The 23072-nt window shown below is 38.3% G+C and overlaps 1 protein-coding gene across 2 annotated transcripts in view; it reads left to right on the top strand.

Annotated features, from left to right (window-relative positions):
* Nucleotides 1-23072, top strand: part of LOC138756996 (catenin alpha-2-like) — a 667135-nt gene that overhangs the window by 640788 nt on the left and 3275 nt on the right. The window contains exons 8-9 of one of the 2 annotated variants that reach the window (XR_011353263.1): nucleotides 18103-18205; nucleotides 22077-22098. The gene's annotated coding sequence lies outside the window, so the exon portion shown is untranslated. Of the gene's footprint in view, nucleotides 1-18102; nucleotides 18206-22076; nucleotides 22099-23072 lie in introns of those variants that run through there. The other variant, XR_011353262.1, reaches the window with a different exon arrangement.

Below are 23072 nucleotides of genomic sequence, written 5' to 3'. Positions count from 1 at the left end.
TGTCTTTTGCTAATAAAAGCCTTGGTTTGGATCAACAAGTCTTTGGTTCTTTCGACGAGCTCTACAATTTTATTAGCAAAAGACAGGAGCTCTTCACAGGTGGCCGACCAGTCCGGAATGATCCGACCTGGCTAGGGACACAACCCTTTAAGGCCCACACAATAGGTGTGGCTTAGCTCTCAGCCAATCGCTGTAAGCACAGTCTAGATACAGTAACTATATACACTATGTACATTGTTGATAGATTTGTACTATCACATATGGGCATTGAAATGCTGAGCATTTCTGACCTTTCCTAACCATCACGAATTCCGCATTCAGTAGGTCGTGTGGCACCTGATGTTTGGAACTCCCGTGAAAAACCGTGGGATAGGGTTGTTTTGCCCTTTTGCTATCTCTCACAAGACGTAAAATATCCAAGTCAGCTGTCCGATTTATGTCACGACCAAAATGTATGTCACGTGGAATGGATAGTGGAGTTCCATAGATCATCTCAACAGACGAAACTGGCAATCCTTCCTTTGGTGCTGTACGTATTCCCAATAACACCCACGGTAATTCGTCCATCCAGTTTGGCCCCTGCAGTCTCGCCTTAAGTGCTGACTTTAAATGCCAATGGAACCGTTCCATAAGTCCATTTGATTGACGATGATAGGCGGTTGTGTGGTGTAATTTACTTCCACAGAAGTTTGAAATCTGTGCCCACAGGTGGGAAGTAAACTGTGTACCTCTATCCGAAGTGATGTGAGTAGGTACACCCAATTACAATTGTGCAACCCAATTAATTGTGCAACCCAATTACAAATAAAGGTCCGTGCACACGTCTCCGTGTCTGCTGCCTGCATGGGGATTGCTTCCGGCCAAAGACTAAATCGGTCAATAACAGTAAATAAATATCTCATCCCTTGACAGACTGGCAAAGGTCCAACTACATCCACATGGACGTGCTGAAATTTTTCACCCACCGTGAGAATCTTTCAGGTGGTACATGCGTGTGTCTGTGAATTTTAGCTTTTTGGCACTGAAGGCAAGTCTTGGCCCACAGGGTGACATCTCTCCTTAGACTGTGCCACACATAACGATTTGACACTAGTTTGATGGAAAATCAAATGGAAGGATGCGAAAGATTATGTATCATCGAGGATCTTCCCGCGCCAGTTAACCGGTAGAATGGGTCTAGGGTGTCCTGAGGAAATGTCGCAAAGGAGTGTGGAACCGCTTGCCTCAGTAGAGATTTCCTCAACCTGGAGAGTTGGGAGGAGTCACGTGATGGGAGTAGTGGCCGGACGGTGAACTCCAGCCCTCTCCAGAAAAGTCAGAAAAAACAAAGCAAAACACAAAGGCACAGAAATAAAAATCAAAGTAAAGTGAATATAAAGATGGAAAGAAGATGGCGACGAAAAAAGAAAAGTCGAAACCAACGGTAAGAAGAGAGGAAGAGAAGACAACGGAAGATGAAGGAAAAGGCCTTACCTGTTCGAAGAGGCCCGCGGTGGAGAGAGAAACCCGCTCCCTCAGGTCGGTAGAATATGGACTACAAAAATGGCTCGCGCAACCGCGCATTAAAAAAAACACACCGACGGGAGGGGTGACCAGCTGGGGAGTCGATCTCCACAGCCGGCAACGACAGCTGCAGAACACCTGCAGCAAGAGGAGAACATAGAAGACAACGAAAACAAGAAAGAAGAGAAGAAAAGGGCAGCAAAGAAACAACAGATGGCCAACCCAGAGGAAGAAGAAGAGGAAGAGGAAGAATACAGTGAAATAGAAGAAGAAGGGAAAGGCAAGACAATGGATATACTTTCTCTTATTAAAGAATACATGGAGTCATTTAAAGAATGGCAAGCGCAAGAATTTAATGATTTAAGAAGAAGAATAAACAATACAGAAGAGAAAATGAATAAAATAGATATGACCTTATCAGAAATGGGAAAAAGAATGGACAAGGTGCAAGAACGAGAAGCAGCAGTAGAAATGGAGGTAGAGGACTTAAAAAAGAAATTAGAGGAATCTAATAAAAAAGTTAAAGAGACACAAGAACTGTTAGCTCAGAAAATAGATATAATGGAAAATTATAACAGAAGAAATAACATAAAGATAGTGGGCCTTAAGGAAGATGAAGAAGGCAAGAATATGAGAGAGTTTATAAAAGATTGGATCCCTAGGATCCTAGGATGTCCAGAACTACAGCAAGAAATGGAAATAGAAAGGGCACATAGAGTATTGGCCTTTAAACCACAATCACAACAAAAGCCAAGATCTGTTTTAGTAAAATTCCTAAGATATACTACAAGAGAAAAGGTACTGGAGAAAACAATGGAAAAAGTAAGAGAGGACAATAAGCCACTGGAGTACAAAGGGCAAAAAATCTTCATTTATCCAGATATAAGTTTTGAACTCCTGAAGAAGAGAAAGGAGTTCAATACAGCAAAGGCGATTTTATGGAAGAAAGGGTATAAATTTATACTAAAGCATCCAGCGGTATTGAAAATATTTATTCCAGGACAACAAAACAGACTATTCTTGGATCCAGAGGAAGCACGAAAATTTGCAGAACAATTACAAAATAGACTGAGAGATGAAGACGTGTAACGAGAGTACAAAATACTGCAAACTAAAAATACATAAGTTTTGAACTCCTGAAGAGGAGGAAGGAGTTCAAAACATCGAAAACGATCTTATGGAAAAAAAAACTATTCTTGGATCCAGAGGAAGCAAGGAAATTTGCAGAACAACTACAAAACAAACAGAGAGATGAAGACATGTAATAAGAGTAAAAATGACCACGATTTATATGTATGTGGGTAAAGAGGTATATGTGTGTATATGTATAATGTGCATACATGAATGTATCCGTATTTAGAGGAAAATATAGATAGTATAGACAAGAATTAATAAAGGAAGGAAAAGGAATAGAGGGAATAAGGAGGGAATTAAAAGAGTGACCTTTGTCACATATGAAAAGTGAAATCTTTTCTGGGGGGTGCTGGGTGGGGGTTGTTACGGTCACTGCAAAATCAGCTGACGCTTGCGAGTGAATTCGCAAATCCAAATGGAGAGGGGAGATGTGGTTGTCCGACAAGGGATAAAGGACAACTCAGGAGGGGAAGGGGGGATTGGGGCTAAAGAAGTTTTAAATAGGAGAATAAGGAAAATGTTTGATGTTTTAGGAATGTTGTCTTATAAAGGATTCAAAACAAGAAAACAGAAATGGATAAGAAGGAAAAGTAATGATGGAGAAACGGAAAGGGAAGATAAACAAAGTATAAAATGGCTACGTTGAACTATATGACTTTAAATATTAATGGAATACATAACCAAGTTAAAAGGAAAAAACTGCTAAATTTACTGAAAAAAGAAAAAATTGATATAGCATTTGTGCAAGAAACACATTTAACTGAATTGGAGCATAAGAAATTAAAGAGAGATTGGGTAGGACACGTAACAGCAGCATCGTATAATTCAAAAGCAAGAGGAGTAGCTACATTAATTAGTAAAATGTGCCATTTAAAATAGAAGAGGAAATAATAGATCCAGCAGGGAGATACGTAATGATAAAATGTCAGATATATTCGGAGTTTGGGAATCTACTCAATGTATATTCACCTAACGAAGAAGATCAAAAGTTTATGCAAGATATCTTTTTGAAGATAGCAGATACGCAAGGGAACATATTAATAGGAGGGGATTTCAACCTGAATTTGGATTCAAATATGGACAAAACTGGGAAAAAAATTAACAGAAAGAACAAAGTAACCAAATTTATAATTAAATCGATGGAAGAAATGCAACTTTTGGATATATGGAGGAAACAACACCCAAAGGAAAAGGAATATTCATATTACTCGGCTAGACATAAAACATACTCAAGAATAGACCTATTTTTGTTATCAGCTCGTATGCAAGATAGAGTAAAAAAAAACAGAATATAAAGCTAGAATACAATCGGACCATTCACCCTTAATATTGACAGTAAAGCTAGAGGACATCCCTCCAAGAATGTATAGATGGAGATTAAACCCCATGTTACTTAAAAGGCAGGATTTTAGAGAATTTATTGAAAAACAAATTAAAATGTATTTTGAAATAAATACGGAATTAGTGGAAGATAAGTTTATACTATGGGATGCAATGAAAGCATTCATTAGAGGGCAAATAATAAGTTATGTAACCAAGATGAAGAAGGACTATAATCAGGAAACAGAGCAGTTGGAAAGGGAAATAGTAAATATAGAAAAAGAATTAGTAATGAAGGAAGATATTACTAAAAGAAGAGAATTGGTGGATAAAAAATAAAATATGAAACACTACAAACATATAAGGTGGAGAAGAATATAATGAAGACAAAACAGAAATATTATGAACTAGGTGAAAAAATGCACAAAATCCTAGCATGGCAGTTTAAGACAGAACAAGCTAAGAAAATGGTATTGGCATCAAGCAAAAAAAGACAAACAAATTACATATATTCCAAAAGAAATTAAGGAAAACTTTAGAGAATTCTATGAACAATTATGCCGAACTGAAAACGAAGGGAAAGAAGGGAAAATAGATGAATTTCTGACTAAAATTGAACTACCAAAACTACAAATAGAGGAACAAAATAAATTAACAGAGCCATTTGGAATAGTAGAAATACAAGAGATAATAAAAAAAATTACCAAATAATAAGACACCAGGAGAGGATGGATTCCCAATAGAATTCTACAAAACATTTAAAGACTTATTAATTCCGCCCCTCCTGGAAGTAATCAACCAGATTGATGAAACACAAAGCTTACCAGATTCATGTAAAACAGCAATAATTACAGTAATACTAAAGCAAGGGAAAGATCCTCTCTCACCAGTGTCATATAGACCAATATATTTACTTAACACAGATTATAAGATAATAGCTAAACTATTAGCAAACAGATTAGCAGAGCATGTACCGAAAATGGTAAATTTAGACCAAACTGGATTTATCAAAAAAAGACGCACAACAGACAATATTTGTAAATTTATTAACTTAATTCATGCAGTAGAAGGAAATAAAGCACCTACAGTAGCAGTTGCTTTAGACGCAGAGAAGGCCTTTGACAGAGTAGAATGGAATTATTTGTTCAAAGTATTGCAAAAATTCAGTTTACCGGAGAAGTATATTAATTGGATTAAAGCATTATATAAGGGACCGTTAGCGAAAGTGACAGTAAATGGACATGTATCAAAGCAATTTAACTTAAGCAGGTCAACACGGCAGGGATGCCCACTATCACCTTTATTGTTTGCGTTAGCTATAGAACCACTAGCAGAATTGATAAGAATAGATAATAATATAAAAGGAATAAAAATAAAAGGCAAGGAATATAAAATCAGTTTATTTGCGGATGATGTTATAGTGTACTTAACAGAACCAGAACTATCAATAAAAGAATTATATAAGAAATTGAAGGAATATGGAGAAGTGTCGGGTTACAAGATAAACGTAAATAAAAGTGAAGCAATGCCTATGAATAATGCAGATTTCTCAAAATTTAAGAAGGAATCACCATTTAGATGGCAAATGCAAGCAATAAGATACCTAGGTGTACAAATAAACAAAAATCTCGGCCAACTATATAAACTCAATTATTATCCACTAATGAAAAAATTACAGGACGATTTAGAGCATTGGATAGAGTTACCACCAACACTAATAGGAAGGATAAACTGTATTAAAATCAACATTTTTCCAAGGATATTATACTTATTTCAGGCATTGCCAATACAACTGACAGAGAAATTCTTCAAGGAGTTAAAGAAAATAATAAGGAAATTTTTATGGAGAGGGGGGAAACCGAGGATAGCACTAGATAAATTAACAGAATGGTATAAACAAGGAGGCTTACAACTGCCAAACTTTAAAAATTATTATCGAGCCGCACAATTAAAATACCTATCAGATTTTTATCAAACAAGGGAAAAGCCAGATTGGACGAGATTAGAATTAGATAAAATAGGGGAAAAGATACCTGAACACATATTATATAAATGGGATGAAAAATTGATACAACATAGAAGTTCTCCAGTATTACATCATCTCCTCAATATTTGGAAGAAGATTCATGTAGAAAGAAATAAAACAAATTATCAATTACCAAAACTAATGTTGACGCAAAACAAGTTACTCCCATTTACAATAGATAACCTTTCCTTTAGAGAATGGGAAAAAAAAGGATTAAAAGAATAGAAAATTGTTTTTCAGGAAATAGATTCTTATCCTTTGAACAAATGAAAGATAAGTACAATATAACTCAAGATACAGCGCTGGCATATTACCAATTGAGATCCTACTTGAAGGATAAATTAGGAAGCAGTTTGAGTTTGCCAGAGGCAAGTAACCTTGAATATGTGATTACAGATACAATGATAATCAAAAGATTTACAACAAATATGTACATTAAACTGCAAGAAAAGGAGAATGAGGAAACAAATGGTAAAACTAAACAAAAATGGGAACAAGATTTAAATATAAAGATAAAAAAGGAAACATGGGAGAAGTTATGCTCCGGAACGATGAGAAATACAATAAATACGAGGTTACGTATGATACAATATAACTGGATACACAGGCTATACATTACACCTCAAAAGTTAAATAAATGGGACCCAACAGTATCTGATAGATGTTTTCAATGTAAAAAAGAAATGGGAACAACAATTCATGCAATCTGGACATGTGAGAAAGTCAAAAAAATTTGGGAAGATCTAAATCAGATATTAAATAAAATAACAGAAAACAATATACCAAAGAATCCAGAGATCTTCCTCCTAAGTAACATAAAAAACAAAGAATTTGGAATTGATTTGGAGGATGCACAAAAAAGATTTGTTAAGATATCTCTAGCCGTTGCAAAAAAATGTATTATGTCAACCTGGAAATTGGAAGATAATTTGAAAATACAACAATGGTATATAGAAATGAATAAATGTATTCCATTAGAAAAAATAACATATAGTTTAAGAAATAATATTGAAATATTCGAACAAATATGGGAGCCTTACATTAAATACAATAGCGAAAACCTACCGGGGACAATCATTACCTAAGTTGATGGAAGGAGAAGGAAATGAAAAGAATGGACTCAGTAGAATTTCTGGTGTATTTTTGTTGAGTGACAACATTGTCTGACTGGTTTAATGTATCTTAGATTGTATACCTTAAATGGATGGGAGGGGGGGTGGGAGGGGTGGGTTGGGAGGAGGTGGGGGGGGGAGAAAATGGCACTGTATATGTGTGAAAAGGAAAAAGTGTGTACCATGGTTAATGTGATTTATGGTGTGAAAAATAAAAAATTTTAAAAAAAAACCTGGAGAGTTGTAATGGCAGTTTTGTAGGCATGTACCTCCTCATCCCACTGCTGGTCTTCTGCCAACTGTGCCGTGTCGATTCCACCCTGGACTGCAGAGACAGTTGGTCTTGATAGGGCATCTGCCACTGCATTGGAAAAACCGGCCACGCACCAAATATCAGTCATGAACTCAGAGATGAATGACAATTGGCGTTGCTGCCTCGCGGACCCTGGGTCAGAAATTATACTCATGCCCTGCACGAGAGGTTTATGATCAGTAAAGGTCATAAACACTCGACCCTCCAGCATGTATCTGAAATGGCGTACCGCCAAATACAATGACAGTAATTCTCAGTCGAATGTGTTATATCTCATCTCTGTAGGTCAAAGATGTCTGCTGTAAAACGCAAGTGGCACCCATTGTCCTTTTATATGTTGTTGCAACACTGCACCAATTGCATGGTCAAATGCATCTGTAGTTAGCGAAAGTGGCGCTTTGTGATCTGGGTGGGCAAGACTTGCCGCAGATGCCAAAGAATCCTTGTTTTTTTTTGAAAGCCATGTCTGCCTCCTCGTCCCAATGCAATATATTTGATCATTTTCTATTTAATAGGTCAAACGGTGGACGCATCACGGCTGCCCCTCCTCTAATAAAATGATGGTAAAAGGTAATCATCCCTATAAATCATTGCAAATCCCTCCGAGTAAGAGGCCGGGGAAACTTTTGTATAGCAATCACTTTGTCTAGCAATGGTATAGTTCCAGTACGAGAAATCCTGTGGCCGAGAAAATCAATTGCAGCCATACCGAATTGGTATTTTGCGGGGTTGACTGAAAGGCCAAAATCCTGTAATCCAGCGATCAGGAGAGGGAGGTGTTGTTTATATGATTCCTCATCTGGGCTCGCTATGACGATGTCATCCAAATATACGAAGGTTCCTTCTAAGTCCCTAGTGACAATGTCCATCAATCTTTGAAATGGCTGGGCTGTGTTCTTCAGACCAAATGGCATTCTGATAAATTCAAAGAGACCAAAGGAGGTTATAATAGCCGTCTTTGGAACATCCACAGGGTGAAGTAGAATCTGATAATATCCCTTCACTAAATATACTTTGGAAAATATAGTAGCATCAGCCAACCGTGCTGAGAAATTTTGAATATGAGGGATTGGATAGCGGTCAGGGACGGTTATATCGTTCAACCGCCTGTAGTCCCCACATGACCACCAACCACCGCAGTTTTTCGGCACCATGTGAAAGGGTGAAGCCCATGGACTTTTGGACCTGCATACCCCCCCAATTCCTCCATTACTGCGAACTCTGCTCTTGTAATTGAAAGCTTGTCTTTTGGAAGTCTACGAGCCCGAGCATAAATAGGTGGACCAGTTCTATCAATGCCAATGCTAGAGCAGTCCATGGTGAGTATGACAAGAGGAGGTTCAAGAGCATGATAGCTGTTGGAAAGCCAGTATTCTTGAAGCTAGAGGAGCTGTACTTTAGGTTTTTGAGCATTCCACCCAAAGGTAGCAGTTGGAAAAGGTTGTGACCAGAGTGATGGTCGTCTATCAGGATGTTGGCTGCCCTCTCAAGAACAGAAATGGGGAGAGATTTGATGGAGGTGGTTGAATCTTTGGTATTTTCTCCATCAGAGGCTTGGATCTGGGCACTGAAGTGACCTACTGCTATTTCTTATGTTCTTGTATAAAGAGATTAGATAGTGTATTTGTCATAACCAACCATATGCGATGATTCTGTGTGAGATCTGAGCATTCTCCATGTTCCCATGGGTTCTGCTGGGTGCTCTACTTTCTTCCTCCCAAGAATATGCTGGTAGGTTGGTTTATTGGCCAATGTAAACTACCCCCAAGTGTGAGCAAACAACAAAAAATAAGGTGCTGATGGGCATTTAGAACATGGAATATCACAGCACAGTACATGCTCTTCGGCCCATGATGTTGTCCTAACCAATGTAAAATTACTCCAGAACAATCACATTTTCCCTTCATTATCTTTATAACCCTCTATTTTTCTTATATTCATGTGCCTGTTTTTTAATGTCCCTATTGTATTCACCACTCTCTGCCTAAAATCTTACCTCTGACATCGCCTCTCACTTTTAGCAAATGTCTCTGGTATTTCCTGTTGTCATCCCAGTACTCGAGGACTGGGTTTCCACCCTATTGAAACCCCTCATAATCTTGTATTCCTCTGTTAAGTCACCTCCCATCCTTCATCACTCCAAAGAGAAAAGCCAAACCTTGATCAAATTTGCTCAATGAGACATGCACTCCAATCTTGGAAGTATCCTGGTGAATCTGCTCTGCACCTTCCGCAACGCTTCTACATCATTCCTGCAATGTGGCAATCAGAATTGAATGCAATAATTGAGCTGCAAGGTTATGTTCTAGTTCTTCAACTCAATTCCCCCGACAAATGAAGGCCAACACACTTAATTACGCCTTCGTAACCACCTTGCGTGGCAACTTTGAGGGATCTATGAACCTGGACTCCACAATTCCTCTGTTCTTCCACATCATTAAGACTCCTACCATTAACCGTGAACTCCATCTTGAAGTTCAACATTCCAAAGTGCATCACTTCACACTTATCCAGATTGAACACCATCTGCCACCTCTCCACCCAACTCTGTATCCTATCTATATGTGGTTATAACCATAACAACCTTTGCCACTTATGCACAACACCTTGAACTTTTGTTTCATCTGTAAACTTACTGACCCAGCCTGCAACCTCTTCATCCAAGTGATATGGGAGAAAGCATATTGTCAGCTATTGGAGAAAGAAGTCGAGAGAAAATGGGAATGATGAGATTGTTCTGTGAGCTGGCATGAATGCAATTGACCAGGTAAGATCCTGTCATGGAATCAACTTTACTCCCTTATTTCTTTACATGTATTGATACCAGTTCTCTCTCTCTCTCTCTCTCTCTCTCTCTCTCTCTCTCTCTCTCCCCCTCTCTCTGTCTGTCTGTCTCTCTCACTCACTCTCTCCCTCTCTCTCTCTCTCTCTCTCTCTCTCTCTCTCCCCCTCTCTCTGTCTGTCTGTCTCTCTCACTCACTCTCTCCCTCTCTCTCTCTCTCTCTCTCTCTCTCTCTCTCTCTCTCTCTCCCTCTGTCTGTCTGTCTGTCTGTCTCTCTCACTCACTCTCTCCCTCTCACTCTCTCTCTCTCACTCTCTCTCTCTCTCACTCACTCTCTTTCTTCCCCCCCGCCCCATTCAGCCAACATACTGAGTTGCTTTAATTTCATAGATGCAAATGTATACACTGTTATCATCCTTCAGTTCTTTCTTCCTTGCTTCCTTGTACATTGTTTTCCCCACTCACAATCCCTTATCCATCACTGTTATACACTTTAAATAACTAGGCTCCTGCCAATGAATCTATAAACCCTTTAGCATGCAAATAATATCGGACTTGTCAGCCACAAACGAGCCTGCAGCTGACGTGGACTTTTTCCCCCCTCCATAAATCTTCGTCCGCGAAGCCAAGCCAAAGAAAAAGAAAGAATGTTGCACTCCATACTCTACAGGACAATTTTGCAGTAAGATGTTTTTTTTACATTACAACACTGACTACTCTTTGGAAGTATTTGATTGGCTGTGGAATACTATGAAATATCCTGAATGGAACATGAAAGACAACATAGAATGAAAGTCTTTATTTTCAATTGGAAACCCTTTTCTATTTTCCATTAACTGAGCGCTGTCTGTACTGTCCATTGCACTCTGAAATGTTTTCTCTACTAAACTGTGGATGGATTGATGAACTGGACTGCTTGCAAAACAAACTTTCTTCCTGTACTTCAGTACATGTGACAAAAAACTTGAAATTATTATTCGATATTCTGTGATTAAAACATTATTGTGCATGAAAAGTTTTGATAAATACATTGTGTGCCTTCCACTGAACACTAATTACACGTCTGTTTAGACTGAGAATCTGCAACTTTTATTAATTTCATGTTCCTTACAGACATTGCTTGCCAAGGTGCAATATTTTCTCTGAGCTCAGTAAAGATTCAACAGCAATGAAGGGGTCTAAATTGCACTCAGGAGGTACACTACGATAAGATATGCTGTGAAAACAGTTTCGTCTCGACAGCATCATGTTATTTTTAATGACTAATTAATTACTGCTTAACATTATATTATATTTATGGGCTGACCAATGAATCGACTAACAGACAACTGTTTAGCAAGCATCTTGGTCACTTTCTGATAGGCATTTTGGTCACTTTCTGATATTTACCTGGAAAGTTAAAGTAAATTCAGAACCTTTTGGAAGAAAACACCACGCTAAAATGGAAGACATCTGACATTTGTCATTTGAAATCATCATTACTTTTGCTTCAAGGAGAATTTAACAAACAAAGATTCATTTTCTAACCGTAACTAACAGCAGGACCAAATTAATCTGCTCCGTAAAATTATACCAAATGCACTTGAAATGTTGGTGATTTTTTTTCTTCTTGATTATGTTTCCAGAAGGATGTGAATTGTCATGAATTAACAGAAACATGATTTTATTAAATTCATATTTTAGGAGAGACCATTTTAGAACATGGAACATTACAGCACAGAACAGCCCCTTTGGCCCACTATAAACTTACTTAAAAATCGGAACCTACCCAACCACAAAACCATCTATTTTCCTTTCATCCATGTGCTTGTCCAAGAGTCTTTTTCAATTACTCTATTTGCCACCTCAACCATCGCACTGAGGAACACATTCCAGGCATCCATTGTACTCAATCTGAAAAAAAACTTACCCCTGATGACTCCACCAAACTTTCCTCCCCTCACTTTGTACAGATGCCCTTTGGTGCTTGCTACGTTCACCCTAGAGGAAAGTAAAAGGTGTATGCTGTCCATCCCATCAATTCCTCTCATAATCTTGCAAACATCTATTAAGACATCTCTTCAAAGAAAAAAGCCTTAGCTCTGCTAACCTTGCCTCATTAGACACAATCTCCAATCCAGCCAACATCCTGGTAGGGTAATACATGAATATCTGCAAACAATGTGGTTGTATGAAAAACACAATGCTGGAGAAGCTCAGCAGGTCAAACAGTGTACTTTATATAGCAAAGATAAAGATACATAACTAACATTTTGGGCTTGAGCCCTTCATCAAGGCCAACATCCTGGTAAATCTTCTCTGCACCCTCCCCGTAACTTCCACATCCTTCCAGTAGTGAGATGACAATTCTAAGTGTGGTCTAACCAGATTGTTATAGAGCAGCAACATTACCTCTTGACTCTTGAACTCAATCCCCTGATGAATGAAGCCCATCATAAATAAATATTCTTAACTACCCTATTAATCTTCATGGCAACATTGAGATATTGATAGATTGGACCCCAACGTGGCTCTGATCTTCCACATTGTTTCCCAAAAGCATTACTTCACATATAGGCGGATTGAACTATATCTGCCACTTTTCTGCTCAACTCTGCATCCTGTTGTAACCTATGACAATCTTTTGCACTATCCACAACACCTCCAACCTTCATGTCACTTGTAAACTCATTGACCTATCAGTCTACTTCTTCATCCAAGTGATTTATAAACATTTTCCCAACAGTTCTAGCAAATTGCACAGGTTATATCATTCCCAGAAGAGATCCCAATGATCTACATATCTGAACCCCTGTCCCCTGCACCAACTCTTCAGCCACACATTCATCTGCCTTACCTCCCTATTCCTGGCCTCACTGGCGCATGGCACAGGCAGCAATCCAGAGATTACCACCTTTGAGGTCTTGCTTTTTAGCTTCCTTCCTAACTCCCTATATCCCCTTTTCTGGAGGCAAAAACCATCTGGGAGTCTCGATCTTGTTCACAGAACCTCTTATCTGTTTATCTTACTATTGAATGTCCAATCATTATAGCTCACTGTCATTTGTACTACTGACTATGGGTTATTATGAGAAGACCTTACCTGACCTTATGTGTAGCACGTACTCAGCTTCTGCCCACGGAAGCCTCTTGAGCCAAAGCCTGTAACTCTCCATTCCTACACTAGGCCACTCTCACATTGGCCGCTCCAACAATTGCTGCTCCACTTGAGCTTCCCTTTTTAATAGCCGTTGGCTCCGTTTGTATCACAGATTCTAACTAGTTGCCAAGGTTCTCACTCCATTTCAATTTAAACTCCTCTGAAACAGAGCACAACTCCCAACACTTTTCCCATTTTTTTTGCCTTGTAACTGAGTGGCTTTTTCAGCTATTTCAAAAGACTTTCAAGGGTTAAACCACATTGGAGGACTTTAGTCACTGCAAGAAACAGGACAGGCTGAAGTGATTTTTTTCCCTGCAGCGAAGGAAGCTGTGGAATGACATGATAGATGTGCATAAAATTACAAGAGGCGTAGACAGGTTCAATGGTCAAAATCTTTTTTCCCATGGTGGTACCGTCCATTACAAGAGGGCATATTTTTAAGATGAGAGATAGGAGGTTTAAAGATGAGAGATAGGAGGTTTAAAGATGATCTTGGAGGTTAAGTTTACTATTCACTTCCATAAGTAATGGTGGAATCACTTGCAATCACTAGGTTTAAGGAAGACACTTAAAAAAGCATGGAATAGAAGGATGTAGTTCCGATAACTACTGTGCCATTCAAAAAGATTATGGCTGATCTTCTACCTCAGCATCATTTTTCAGCAGTTATTTTTTCCTTTGATTTCCTTAATATCCAGAAATCTAGTGATTTTTATTTTGAACAAAGGTCATGACTGAGCCTCCATAGGCCTCCAGAGTTGAGAACTCCACAGATTTGTCACCCTTTGCATTAAAAATTATTTTCCTTATCTCAGTTCCAAATAGCGAACCATTAACCATATAACCATATAACCTATTTTCAAATTTTTCCCCCTGGTCCTCGCCTCCTCAATCAGGGAAAATATCTATCCTCCTTCTATCTGACCTTGAATTTATTTTAAGAATTTAGTATTTGTTGTGATTTCCAGTCATTCTGTTCAATTCCAGAGAATATATTTTCAGACCATTCAGTTTCCCATTGCAATGCAAACCTGCCATTTCTGGAACCAGCTCTTGATACAGGGTCCAAATACAAAAAAATGTTTACCGACAATTTTGTTTTAAATTTTATTTAGTTGTTTGCATCATTACAGGAAAAAATGAATAAAACATCAATCAAATATCCATAGGCAATGATACAAAAAAAGTATTTTTATATATTTTCTCCCCGTCCCCCTCCCACCCAAAAGTAAGAAAAGAAAAAAAAACACTTATAATTTAATACACAATAATATTAGAAGAGACAAACATTAATTGTTATTAAAAATTACTAATTAAGAGGAGTGGATAAAATAGAAGTGGATGGAAAATTATCCATAAAATCCATATATTGTTTCCTAATACTATAAAAATGTTTAAATCAATTCCTTAATCTATGTATTTTTTTCCAGAGGAATACAATTTTGCATCTTATTATACCATCTACTTAATAACACTTCTCTATCATGTTTCCATGATATTGCTATACATTTCTTTGCAGTTGCTATTGCAAGACTTTAAACTATTTCTTGGTATTTGTCTAATTTCAATTTTATATCGTTTTCATAAATATTTTCAAGTAAAAATATTCTTGATCCTTTGGTATCTATATCTTCATAATTTTCCCTAATAATAAACTCAGTTCATTCCAAAACCTTTCCACTTTTACACAAGACTGTTTTCTGACAATTTTGATCATACATTCTGACCTGCCATGTTTCTCCAGCAATTGTTTATCTGCTCAAATTTCCAGCATCTGCTGCTTTTGTGTATCTCAAAAGCCTCCATAGTTAATCTTTGCCATTCTCCCTTTGTGGGTAATGCAGTCATTCTTATGTCAGGAAACTGTACACCAGCCATTCTCAACTTCTTGAGCAGAAGAGTAAAGCTGCAAGATCACAATCCAAGCTTTTGTTACACCTGTCAGTGAAAAACTCTGCTTGTGTGAAAATGGAGCCGCCTCAAAGTGTGTTGATGGAAAAATCCAAAAATAACTACAGAATCTTGAGCATCGATCTGCATCAAAGTTGGGTCCTACCACTGTGTTGATGGAGAAATCAAAAAATGAACTACAGAGTCTTGAGCAGACAGGGCGCTGCTAGAGGAATTCCGCCGGTGAGGCAGCATCCATGGAGAGAAATGGTCAGTCAACATGCCTACTACTTACATGGCAGAATCAATCATCCTTGAATTGTGCATGAAATCCAGTTCAAAACTAGCAAATAGTCTACTCTCAATGTACTCACCAAAATCCTGCTTGGTTTAGATTTGTTCAGGATAATGAGACTCCATACCTATTATGCACTTAGTGAAGTACTGAATTACAGAGGCCAGGTGAGAGATGACACCAGGGTAGCATTTGACATCAGTGAGTCCTGATTAAACTGAAGTCAAAATGTTCACACTTTCCACAAAGAGAGATGTTAAATTGATGATGAAAATGGTAAAAGGTGAAGGTTCCATTATTGTCACATAATATTTAGAATGTAACATACATGAAAATCTTTTACTTTTGTCTACGTAAGGTAGACCGAGAGTCGCCACTTTGTCCAGCGCCCCTCTCAGAAACTTACAGCAACTGGTGTTCCTGGGTGGTCTCCCCTCCAAGTCTTGTGTCTGCTTAGCTTCCAAGATCAGACAATCCCAGGCATATTCAGGCTATCAGAGTGAAACTGCTATATACTGTTGAACAATGCCAGTATTGTCAGGAAAATTAAAGCATATTTTTTGAATTACTGATGATCAAAATACTCTCCAATTATTTGCCATCTCAATTAAAGGGCTATGGCTCTTTATTTAGAAAGGCCATAATCACTGTACCAGTTTAAGTATCTCATGTCTCTTTACGTGTATCGTTCTTCAAATTATTTTTATGATTTTTTGTTCCATGTGATTTTAATTCTCTATATTCCAGTGTTCTTTTTTTACGAATAAGTTGGGGCTTATTCATGAGCCCACACCTTGTTTCAGTCAAAATGGGAGATGTTCAAAATTATATTCTGGGTGATACCAATGGTGCATTGAAGCTACTGCCTCAATTACCATCCATTCCATTTACTCTAATGTGTTTGTTTAACTTTAAATGTAGCTGCAGAGTTTAAAATACCTATCTGATTACAATTTCAATTATCACATAATGGGAACAGCTTGGGTTTATGGTAACATTGTACTGGAGAACTATTTCATGGGTAAATTCCTAAGAACTTATTTTTGGTTTTTTTTCCGGGATCTTAAGGCTGAAGCATTTCTTACATTCAAAGTTGCCTTAGAGAAGATTACAGTGAGGTTTTTGAACAGCTGCAGTCCTTATGGCGAACATATTCTCACAATGCTATGGGAAGGGAGTTCATGATTAAGGGTGCATTACACAAGCGAGCTTCTGGTCATGGTCTTCCATGCACCTGACATTTTTGTCTTCTTTGGTGGTATTCCGTCCAAGATGACATTGGAGAAAGGTGACAGTTTGAAGGGTGCTCCAAGAAGGTCTTCTCTTCAAACACTCTATACCTGCTCTAATCTCCTATCTCTCTATTCCAAATCTTCCAAGATTTGTAGCACCGCACTTTTAAATCATCTTTCTGATATGGCGAAGTTTGATTTAAGATGAGAGGAACCTTCCACACTGGCTGAGGGAGTGTTTGAAGTTAAGTTGTTAACAGCATTTAATAGGTGTCCAGATGAACATGAGCCACCTGGGACCAAATACTGGAAAATGGGATTAATACATGCCCACTGGTTGGCATGGATAATGGGCCAAATGGTTTGTTTCTATACTGTCCCAATTTTGACTCCAGTTCTTTGAGGGTTGTGAGAAAGACTATAAGGTCAACTTGGACAGGATGAACATTGATGTATCAAAATTTGGTGCTCAGTTGATGCCAGTTTGTCCATTTAGGAAATGGCTCAATGTCCAGTTCTCTGTTCCTCTGGAAATTAAGTATCAAATGGCAGAGAAGGAACGTAGAAAATCCTCATTCTCTCTGGTACCTAGTATATGATTATAAAAGCCACCACTGAGGTATTCACACCCAAGTTCAGCCAGAATGACAAGTAGTTGATCCATTTAATTTTCCTCATAAGAGCCCCACCTTCAAAGAAGCGAGTCTTCAATCCGTTCATTTCATTCTACATGATATAAGAAATATCTCAGGATAGTTACAAATGCACCACATTGATATGTCTGGAGGTAGGTATTGATCAGATGATGGAGGAATGGTGGATTTCCTACCTGAATGGTACCTGCAAATAAAATGTTTTCTTCTGGAAATCCAGCATCAATGTCCTCATAAGTTAATTGAAGCAGCAGTCAGGAGGAAATCTTTGAGAATGAGAGAGGCTTTGTCAGGTAGTACCTGGCAGTGCTAAAAGAATATTGCCTTCCAGGTATTTTGCCCTTTTGAGAATCCTCACTGAGGTTTGCATTTGAAATCTAGAACCATTCACATTCTGGCATTTGACATGAGGCTGATTTTATCTTGGTGGCAGGCATTCCATTGAATTCGTAATCATTGTTGATTTAGAGCAAAAGGTACATGGGTAATGGGTCAGATTTAGAGGACAGGTCAATAGCCAGTCGTACTGTAACTAGATCTGAGAAGCAGCACTTTTCTATCTTGGAATATTATGGTAATTAAATATATACTATTGCAGTTGGTGCATTTAGCTGCAACAAGCAAAAAATTCAGTACATCTGTACATGGTATTTATGTATATGACAATAAAGTCTCATTGCTCATTATCATTTTTTTGCAGTGCCTGGAGATCTCCAATTATATTACAGCTAGTGCATCGATTTGAATAAGTTTTATCTCTTAACAAAATGGTTTTCTACATTGTACGAACTGCTCAGTGAAAGGTGAATGCATTTATTTTATTTATTGACAGATGCATGAGTGGATAATAAAGCTAGCAATAATTTTCCATCTGTACTATCAAATCTGTGCTGGTGGTCTGCCTTCTTGAACAATTACAGTCTGTATGAATAAGGTATATAGCACTATTTTGGCCATCTTATAGGGCAGTTTTCATCTTAAAGTGAGCTAATAGGGTTGTTTAATCACAATGTCATCATTTTCAATCCACATTTATTTTATTTTATAATATTTGAACTTAATTATCAGATGCAGATTAAAGTACAGTGATATAGGTTCCTATCTGAGCAATCTGGCAGGTTCACTTGAATATACATGCAGCCGTAGAAAATCGAAAAGCAAGAGCACAATTAAAGGGTATAGTGTCACAGTGAAAGGATCAATTAATACACAACAAGGGTAGCATGACATTACTGTTGTGAGGTTCATTCAGGAGTCTGATGGTTGCAGGGAAAAATGTGTGGGATTCCACATTCCTGAATCTTCTCCCCAATGGAAGAAGGAGAAGAGAGTATTTCAGGGGTGAGCCCTTCAGACTGTTGGATGCCTTTTCTAGGAAGTGAGGTGTGCAGATGGTGTTGATGGAGGGGAGAGTGGTTTCACCACCTTCTGCAGCTCCTTCAGATTTTGGACAATCAGTTCCCCATGCCACCCAGGATGTTTTTGATGGTGCACCCGTTGAAGTAGAAATGTCGATGTTCTTTATTGACCACCACGTCTACAGAAATGATACAGGTCAGGTCACTGAAGATGTTTACTCTCTAGAAGTTGCAGCCAACTACTACAATATCTCCACATCAGCACAGTTGATGTGATCACGGATGTGGGCTCTACAATCGACTTGCTTAAGTCTATGATCAAATCATTTGTCTTCCTGACGTTGAGAGAGTGGTTGTTATCTCAGCACTAGGCATCTAGATTCTCAAAAAATATCAGATGATTAAATAACCATTCTAAATCAATGACTTACATTTAGAATGCAATAACTATTTTATTTGTGTTCTTTCACGAAATATGATCATCTGCGCACACAAATACAGGCATGCTCCTTGGCTGGCAGAAAGGCAGAGCTCCTAGAACTGTTCATTTCTGATCTCTGCTGTTCTTCATAGATTTCAGATGTTCCCTTTATGTCTGGACAGTTTTCTATGGATGTTCCTGTTTCTTCCCACTGCTTAAGGATGTCCAAATTTATGTATTAATTGCCCACTGTAAATTGCCTGTAGTATGTAGCTTAGTGGTCGAATCTGGAGGCAGCTACAGAGAAAATGAGGAGAATAAAATGGTATTAGCATGGAATTATTATAAATGGATGTTTGATGGTTGGCATGAAATTGGTGGGCTTATGAATCCATTTCTGTGCTGTAGGACTCTAGATTGTGCAGATTTAATTTGGAGAATTCCTTCTCTGATTAATTGCACTTAGAGCTTTCTGATAGAAGGAACAAACTATTTGCTAATTTGATGGGTTCCACAGAGAGGTAAATATTTCCAGTGGGGTTAAGGGGTGTTCATTTCCAATCATCTGAACAACATTATCGGAGGAGACAGAGGGAGACCCATTATCTGAAACTCAAATGATTTAACGTAATTTCTGAAATGTAATTTTATTTTTATTTGGTCAATAACAAATCCTTCAGTCATTGATCCTCCGCTGAACGCTTCTGCACTTCACTTGTGCAGACATTGCGTATTTTTCCCATTAGATGAGGCTGATTTCTGTGTGACTGGCAGCCACAGGCCTCATTGTGTTTATAGAACATATAACGCAGAAACCTACAGCACAGGACAAACCCTTCAGCCCACAGTGTTGTGCTGTATCATCTGCCCCACATCTCCCTCCTTGTTTCTCAGTTCCATATATGTATCTAATGGTCTCTCAAGAGATTCCTTTGTACTTGCCTATCCCACCATTGCCCTTCCTTGCACCCACCAATCTTTGTCTGAAAAATATATATCTTACATCCCTTCTGTACTTACTCCCAGGCCCTTTAAAACTATGTCCCCTCATGTTAGCCATTTCAGCCCTGGGAAAGAAAAGCCTCTGGCCATCTACATGATCAATGTGTCTTATTATCTCATACATTTTTATGCTATGCTATGACCGGTTAACATATGACTCTGAGCCATGCAATTTTCATTAGGGGAAGGGGCAGAATTCAAGGTTGAAACTGTCAAATTTAGGGTGCAGGGATGGAGGCAGGTTGGAATTGATCAGGACTTCCAGTTTAGATAATGATGGAAATTACTCGAGACCATCGACTGTTTAAAGGGCCAGCACTTTCACTGAGATGGAGGTTGTGGATTTAGGGACAGCAGAGTTTGGGATTTGGACTCAGACAACTATTGAGGGTGGGATGAGGAACTATAGTAATTGGGGCCTGCGACTCAGGCTATTGCAGACTTTGATGTTAACATATTGAGAATTGGCGTGGTTGATTGTGGTTAGGATTTGGGAGCAGGATTAGTGGGGTAGCTGTGGTTGGATCAAGTTTCTGAAGTCATTCACTTGTTTGGCAGGCGCTCGAGTTGATGTAATGCTGACAGAGATCATGCTGTGCCTGGCGTTACCCAATGACAAGCCTGGGACAGGATGGTTCAAGTTATCCTCTCTTGTAGCAAAACAAATTTTGCATGTGGTAATTCCTTTAGGGGCATGAGGATGACATATATTGACATTTTCGGTCAAATATCCAGAGTAGTACCCCAAGCAGAATGTGATTAAATGGTGTGTTATTCAATTAAATTTGTGGTGGCCATGCTTCATGATAACAGTGGATTTTATTGAATAAAGCCTGACGTTTTGGAAACAGTTTACAAAGCAGTGCACTCTTTGACACTCATCCTGCTATTCTTTCATTTCAATCCCCCTGGAAAGCTATACAATAAATTAAACTCAAATGCTTCTCTCACCAAAAAAAATGCAATTTGCATAACCCTTTTTTGCAGTCAAGGAAAGCTGAGGAATATCAACTCTATTTCTTTCTTTCATGAAGGCCAAAAGTCTTTTTTTTTCCCATCAGAATGGATGATTAAGCACATCTGCTTACCGTTAGATTGCAGGACTGATTGATGTTCTTGAGGTTGTAAAACAAGTCTTTCGTAACTAGAAGCCTACAGCCAATCTTTCTTTTCCTGTTGCTTTAAACCCTCTGTATGAATGTTCCCCAAGCACACACCCTTCAATGAGATAAAGAGGCCCAATGATTAATAGAAAGGCCTTCCAAATAATTACCCCAAATTAATTAGCTCTGGGAGACTGTCAGTGCAAACCTAAGAGTGTTCCATCAGCTCCACCTCTCAACATTGTTTCAGTAGTGCAAGGCTCTCAAGGCATACTGCCAGGAATCAAAATGAACCCTATTTAAAGTTCCCTAATGAATCAGCCAAATAGATGTGTGTTAAGTGCAGGTTGACAGTTTACTTTCCCTTTTGGCTACAGGAATAATTTAGATCGTATTTCTGGAGTGACACTGGCCCAAGAGGAAGGAAGTTACCCCTAAATTTTTGGTATATTCTCAATAGAAAGAGCTGGCTTTTGAAGTTACAAAAATTTGCAGCATCAGGATAAGTTTTTTCCATGGTATTCTTTCAGGGTACGTTTCAATCGTTAAATATTTGATTAACCGATCATGTAAGTTAGTTTAAGCACATAATTTAAAGAAGAAATATTGAATGTAAGTGTCAAAAATCTTTTCAACAAATATTTACTATTTTATCCTTCTTCCACATGAAGATAGCAAATTGGCATGTATTTCACCACTTCTTCATTGCAATGCAGTGGATTTAGAACTCTGTAAATAGTTATAATTATCCTTCAGGTATGGTCACTAATGTAATTTTCTTGTAACTAAGGTAAATAAAAGGAATGGACAATGAAGAGTATCTTTGCAAGTATAAAATCTAAGGTGAATCAAATCTCAAAGTAAAATTTAAAATAAGCTTCTGTTAAGAGATGCCTTATGAAGATAATCATTTGCTTCATTAATCTGGATGTCAATCAGATTGAAGAAGCAATTGATCTTCATAAATCTGAACCTGCAATTATTTACACTAAGAAATGCAACAGAAGAAAAGATTTGAATTGGGATTAAATTGGGCCTTTACTGTGCTGTGGTTTTCTACGTTTAATGAGATGAGGGCTCATGGCCCCATAAGAATCTGAAACTGAAATGATGGAATTTTGAATGCCATCTCCTTGGGAAAAGCAGCTCTCTTGCAACGTGGAAAGACGTTCAACAATTTATCTACGCTAGAAAAGCTAGGAAGTCTAGAGAAACACAAAAGGTGCAGATGCTGGTACTTTGAGGAGACAAAGAATTGCAGAAGGAACTGAATAGTCAGTCATCATTTCGAGTGTGAACCCTTTATTAAGACTAAGAAGAAAAGGTTAAATTACAGATATAAATGGAGAAAGAAGCTGGAGGAGGGTCCCAAAGGTATGATAGAGCATGTAAAACCTGAAAGTTTGGTTGAAGTAAAAACACTGCTGGAGAAATTCAGCTGTGTCAAACTGTATATTTTATATAGCAAAGGTAAAGATACATAACCGACGTTTTGGGCTAGATCCCTTAATCAAGGTATGGAAAAATGTCTGCAAGTACCCGGAAAAAATGGTGAGGGGGAGGAGCATGGTCCCAAAGGCAGGAGATAATAGATGGATGAGGGAAGGAGGGCACACCAGCAAACAGGAGGATGAGGGTTGGCTCTGTTAATGGAAAGGTGATGGGGTGGAGAGCTGGAGGAAAGAAGACAAAGGGAAAGAAAATGGAAGGTAGGAGAGCAGATAGATCTATGTTAATTCCAAGTGGGTGGGGAAAGAAAAGTTATGGAGAGGACAAAATAAGTGCA

The sequence above is a fragment of the Narcine bancroftii genome, chromosome 3, assembly GCF_036971445.1.
Source record: "Narcine bancroftii isolate sNarBan1 chromosome 3, sNarBan1.hap1, whole genome shotgun sequence".
In the NCBI taxonomy this organism is placed as follows: Eukaryota; Metazoa; Chordata; class Chondrichthyes; order Torpediniformes; family Narcinidae; genus Narcine; species Narcine bancroftii.
This window is presented reverse-complemented; position numbering and strand designations above follow the sequence as displayed.